The sequence below is a fragment of the Excalfactoria chinensis genome, chromosome 12, assembly GCF_039878825.1.
Source record: "Excalfactoria chinensis isolate bCotChi1 chromosome 12, bCotChi1.hap2, whole genome shotgun sequence".
Classification (NCBI taxonomy): Eukaryota; Metazoa; Chordata; class Aves; order Galliformes; family Phasianidae; genus Excalfactoria; species Excalfactoria chinensis.
Window position 1 is genome coordinate 6171520 of NC_092836.1, and position 6012 is coordinate 6177531.

The 6012-nt window shown below is 42.9% G+C and overlaps 1 long non-coding RNA gene across 1 annotated transcript; it reads left to right on the top strand.

The window, feature by feature from the left end:
• Positions 1 to 891: 891 nt before the first annotated feature.
• LOC140257615 (uncharacterized) lies at positions 892 to 2744 on the top strand. Its single transcript, XR_011905086.1, has 3 exons — positions 892 to 1001; positions 1875 to 1948; positions 2685 to 2744. It is a non-coding gene; the product is annotated as an uncharacterized lncRNA (long non-coding RNA).
• The last annotated feature ends 3268 nt before the right edge of the window (positions 2745 to 6012 follow it).

The window sequence follows — 6012 nt, forward strand, 5'->3', positions numbered from 1 at the left end:
CAGCAGAAACAAACCAAATGCTTTGATAAAAAAATAAAAAAATAAAAAAATAAAAAAATAAAATTAAAAAAAAGATCCTGCAAGCCCAGGTAGGATGTAAAGTAGGATGTAAATCCTGCTCTGAGTGCTCCCAGCACCCTGTGATCCTGTCTCTCCAGTGAGGATGAGGAGAAACAGTGGGGCTGTAGAGTGTGAGACTCCCAGCTCTGGAAAGCAACAAGGAAGTCCCAGTGTCCTCACAAAAACCAGTGCTCCCATGTCCTGGTGCTTGGAAACATTCACCACATTATGAGAAGTGGGCAGCCTGCAGCAGGCACATAAGAAAGATTTAGGTGTGGTTTTTGAAGTGAAGGGTTTTGTGTTTGCCTGGGGCTCTGGGGAAATAGCCTGGGTAGTTCTTACTTGATTTCTCACCATATTCATCTGTCTAGCTAATGCTTGTCAATCTGCATCTCCTACATTTGTCTCCCTCCCTCATCCCAAAGCTGATCTCTCAGCTTGGTATAAGAAATATGATATGAAGGCATTTCTCATCTGTGTTACAAGATAAAATCTTGTAAAATACTTTTACTGTCCCCATTTGGTGAGTTGAAAGAAGGTGGACAAGCCCTCCAGAAAGAGATGAGATCAGTGGGTACCCTTTAGTTTTCTGGAGTTGTCTGCTTCTGCTGGAAGAAGATGAATCTTGGCTGAGAGATAAAAACACAAGATCCTTAATGAGTAATCTCCTACAGGTGACAAAGGCAGCAGTGATGAGGGAAAAGAGAAACTTCCTGAAGGCAAAATGCAAATCACCTGGAAACCCTGACTGCAGCCTTCTCATATCTCCATTTGACCTCTGCCACAAACCAGCTGAAGCTTGGGGATGACCAACTTCATCTTTCCATGGGTAGGAAATCTGCCTTCCTGCAACTTTCATCTGAAGCATTTATACAGTAAAAACGCATTGACTGCCTCTTCACCACTTCTCTGCTTCTGTAATGGGATAATTGCAAACAAAGGTAATGTGACTTTAATTTCATATAGTTAGTAGTTTGCTGGCAGGTATGGGAGATAGATTTAATAAGACAAGTTGGAATTTCTTGTAGCTGTTGGAAGGACTTATCAGCTGTGGGTGAATGGTGTAGCCTGCACTCAGGAACTGGCTCAGAGTCTTTCATTCTTTGTGTTTTGTCTATGATGTTTTACCCAAAAACGTTTTTCCCAGCTGTGAAGGCACTGATATTTCTCTGTACTGAATTCACTCTCCTTCCTTTGGGAAGGGAGGGTGGGGTGGATGCAGATCTATGGTGGCCATTCAGTTTCTCTGACATCTTTTTTTCTCCTGTATTGTTCAAAGTACTCAGTCAGTAACATACTCAGCCCTTCAGCCACCCAGCAAGCATCAGCTCACTCTATAGCATTCAGATGCTTGATTCTTTACACAGTTTTCATACCTGGCTTACAGCCACATTCTTCACCTCGTGGAAATCTTATCTGGTGTGATTTTTATCTGAGGGGGAAAATGTGTTGTTTGCCGAGCAGCCTCTTCTGCTGCTTTCCTTCACTTTTTGCTTCTTATGGTCCAGCCCCTGACTTTCCTATCAGGTAGGATTGTAGCAGCTGAATCTGGCTGGATTCACACATTAAAGAATTCACTGTGTGTGGAAGTAATGCTAATGGCCATGAAATTGAAAGGTACGCATATGCTTCTGCCTAGAATGGGGCTCTCATTAAACTCCTAAATATCGTGTTATTATTTCTTATGTATGTTTGGATAGCCACAAATGATTTTATATTAATACTAGAAAAGTGAGGAGTTTTTACTTATGTCAATGCCTTCTGGCTCAATTATATGATAACAAATTCCATCTGTCTGCTTAATTAATAATCAGAGTGCAGAGAAGAGGGCTGCCCAGCAATAGAGAGCATGACATTTGACTCAGCACATTGAAAATCAAGATCAAAGGTGAGCAGTGTTACTTAAAAATGTAGTTGCTGCTTGGCACAAGGCAAATTTGGGTCCTCTGACCGCTGAGGAGGTGCAGGCTGTGTGCACAAGGCACTTGATGCTGCTGGGTGAACCTTAAATGTTTCATGACTTCTCTCACCTTAGAGAAGCTGTGATGCAAACCTGTCACAGGAGCACACTTAATTGCTCTTTGACAACATTTTCATTGTTTCCTGAACATGCGCTGTGGCCTGCGTTCCACCCCCACCCCTGCCCTCAGAGCTCTTGACGTTAAGAGCTATTGATGGATGAGCTTGTTTTGTCTAATTTTGAATCCACTTGAACATTTCAGGTTTGAAAGTTCAGTGCTGATGTAACTGAGTTCACATCCTGAGGGAAGGAGCATATTGGCAGAAGGGAAAAAATTCCAGTGGGAAAGGCAGGTGGAAGAGAGGGAGGTGGTGAGGAGGGAGCAGGGCTCAGTTGGTGAAGAGAAGAGGTAAAGCAGAGAATGGAAACTTAAATACAGCCTGTTTGTGTGGGCATGTATTTGAGTCAGCTTGGTTCGTTCCTGAAGCTGTGCTTAGCACTGGGCCTTCATCCTAGGTAAGGTGGTGAAATTGATTCTGCAAGGAAAAGTAACAGTTGAACATGCGATGGGCAGAAGACCTGATGATCTTGAGCATGGAATCTTAGGGTTTCAACTGTTTTAAGAAATCCTCCCCACCTTATCCCTTCTGTTCTTCTGGCTCAGGAACACAGAGAGAACAGGAACCGTGCACAAACACAGCTCTGGTGGACTGAGGAAAAGCTGTTTTCAGTCTGAGGGAACTGAAAACCTCATCCAAGTCATCTTGGTTTATAGAAGGTCAGCTGCCTTATGGTGCTGAGCTGATTGCTGGTGTAGGATGACAGTCCATCCACTCTCACAGGGATTCCCTACAACAGGGCTGTGTGATCTAGCAAAGGAAGCTCATGGTGACTGGCTCAGGAAAAGTTAAGATTGCATAAAGCAATCTCACACTTCTTCCAGCATCTCTTCCAGTGTATGAGCTCTCTTTCATCACCATTCAGAAGTATTAATATCTGTTCAATTCATTGCATCGCATCTGGATGGCTGGCAGCATATAATAGAGGTCAAAAAGAATTGCGTTTCTCAGTCTTCACTTCGCTGGTCAGGAACTAGCTGCTGTGGATGAGGCATACTTACAAGATTATGATGGTAATTTGTAAGCTTTTGCTTGAAGCACTGCAACAGAGTCTGTTGTACAAGTGAGGCTGATGGCTGAAATCCAAGCCTTTGATAAATCACTTTATTGCTGACCTAATGAGTCCTTCGTGACAGGAAGATTTCTGCGCCGGCTCATTCAACAAGCTATTTTCTCTACCGGTGGTCAGGGCTGCAGAAATGATCATGCATAGAACAGCCAGGAGGTGTGCTGCTTTGCAGAGATTAATTGGAGTCTGGATTGGTCTCACCAGCAAATGCCAGCTATTCTTCTCTTAGTTAAAAATAAAATTAAAAATAATAATGGCTATTATCAGGCAGGGGCTATTTCATTAGCAGCTGATGTCACCGTGTTCCACCCTATTAAAAACAATTGAGATTAGTGTCATCCCTGAGACTTATTCAGTCCTTCAGTTGATCATAAAGTTTCAATCTGGGAAGGGGGGCGGGGGAAATTTTCTGAATCAGCTTTCCTTTCTTCCTCCTTGTAGTGAAGGGGACATTGGGATGGGTCTGCATCCACGTGGCTTTGAATGGAGGAGCAACAGTGCCCATGAGGGGGAGGTGGCACCACAGCCCCATGGGGCTTCTCATCATTTTGTTCAGTGAGGCACCTAAGACTCTGGTGTAACCAGAGATGGAACTGTTCAAGGTCTTTAAAGTTGCTGTCTTAGATGACCAGTTATAATGAGGTGACTAATAGCTAATGCCTGTGGGCAGAGCTGTACCTATGATACCCTGTCTGTGCTGTTTGCAAAGAATGAGGGGAGGAAAAAGGATAAATTTTGCCTAAGCAGGAACTTTTTTCCAGGTCAAGTCTCTTCTTATTTCATTGTTAGTGTTGAAGTATTATGTAAAATTTGGGGCTGCAAAATGTCTGCAAGATTGGACAGGAGAGAATTAATATGAAGCCTTTTCTCTGCCTCTTTGGGCCATGGTTTTTGGTTTGTTGTTCTTTTTTGTGGTTTATTTTCCTTTTCTTCTCTTCCTCCAGGAAAATTCCCATGGTGGCCATGGCTGCCAAGATTTGCTTTTTACTGATGTTTTCTGTTGTACTTTCTGCCTGGGAATTTCCTTGTGCTGCACAAAATCCTTCATTTCTCTGTTAGAGCATTTGGAGCCCTTTCAGGGCTTGGAAGAAGGACAGCGATATGTCCATGTCCATTAGTCACCACCCTCCTGGGGCAGTGTCACCTCTATTTGTACAGCACCTATAGGAGCTGTAGGTGATGCCCTCTCTGTACTGCAGAGTAAATGCCTTGCAGAATAAATAAGCGAGAAGAAGAAAAACCTCTCCGTCCGCTGTAATTCAGTGTTGCTCTGTTGGCTTGTGACCCAGAGCGTGCTAACAAATTGTCTGTGTCAGCAGCACTAAATGATGTGAAAACATGAGATTGCTGGGTGTTGTTTAAAACCATAAAGGGTTTAAAATATTCACCGGGCTTCGGTCAGTTTGCGCAAGATGACTTTTTACTTTCTGTGTGCAGTAATGGATGTGCACTTCAGTGTAAAAGCTTTCTAATAGCCACCATTTTGGGAAGCTTTTCTTTTTTCCCCCCCACAAAGAAATCTCAAAACCAGACAAATCTTGCCCTAATGGTTCTCTCAGGTCACGTGAACTGTGTGCTTTAAATGTTTGTCTAGAAAAAAGCATATTGAGGTTGTAGGCAAGCTCAAGTTGGTGGGACTGTTATTTTAATGGCAAAAATCAGGCTGAGTTCACTTCAGTAGAGATGGATTTAATTCATTTATTTGTTTTCTTTCTGGCTGACTTGTTTGGTTCATTTACTTTTGCTTTAACCTTAAAGACACAATAATCAATGCATGACACCTGGATATCCTTAATTGTAGGTTGGCATCTGCCTATAGGAGCGATATATTTGTAATAACCAGGAGAAGAAAGATGTGTGACATTTTGGGGGTGCGTGTTTGTGCATGTGATGAAAATTAGGTGACCAATTCAATTCCCTCTTGAAAATCATAGCGTGTGTTATCTGCTATCTCACTGTGCCCATGCCGACCTATCAACAGTTGTGATATCACAGCTGTCAACTCACACAACCTCGCAACTTCTGATTAACAGGATTTCCTCTCCAGTTATTAAAGTAATAACAGAAGATACTCTGTGAAAAGCAACTGAATCCACAACGATTGAATGCACTGTTTTCCTGAGATACATCTCAGCTTATTTTCTGGCAAAAGGCATTACTACATGCAGTCAGGTGGAGGTTTATGGGCTGCAGCTCACCAAACACGAGCTGGGTAAGCTCCCTTGATTTCATTTTGCACTTGCACTGAGCCTTTGGTTCTCCCTTAGCTATTTCATTTTTTGTGTCTGCTGGGACCTGGAGTCAGCCAGGTCTTTCCAGTAAATGGAGAACACAAAGGACATCAAGAAAGCTTTGAATTATTAAACTGGCCGAGAGCTGGTTGTCTAGAGCATGCACTAAATCAGAACCCTCTTGAAAAGAATGAAGTTGGATCTAATGAGTATATGAAGTGCTTGGAAAGCAGTTTCTCTCCAAACTTACATACCTTTGGCAGGATCAGCTCATCCCTCAGCCTTAGCCTTCCACCTGCCCAGGGCCCCCTCAAATACATGCCAACAAGTCAAACAAATATTTTGCAGCTTTTCCTTGCTATTAACCCCAAATCACTTGTGTCTCCTTAGCCAGAAGGCTGATAATGCTTTGGAGGTTTGTGTCGTGGCTGCATGTGCAGAGTCTCTGAATGTGACAAAATCTTTATCTTCACTGGGTGGGCTCATATGAGCTTTGACAATTCTTGTTCTTCTTTTTCCTATCTGGAAAATGGGATTACTGCTTTGCCTTTATCTAGTGATGATGCCAGGTGA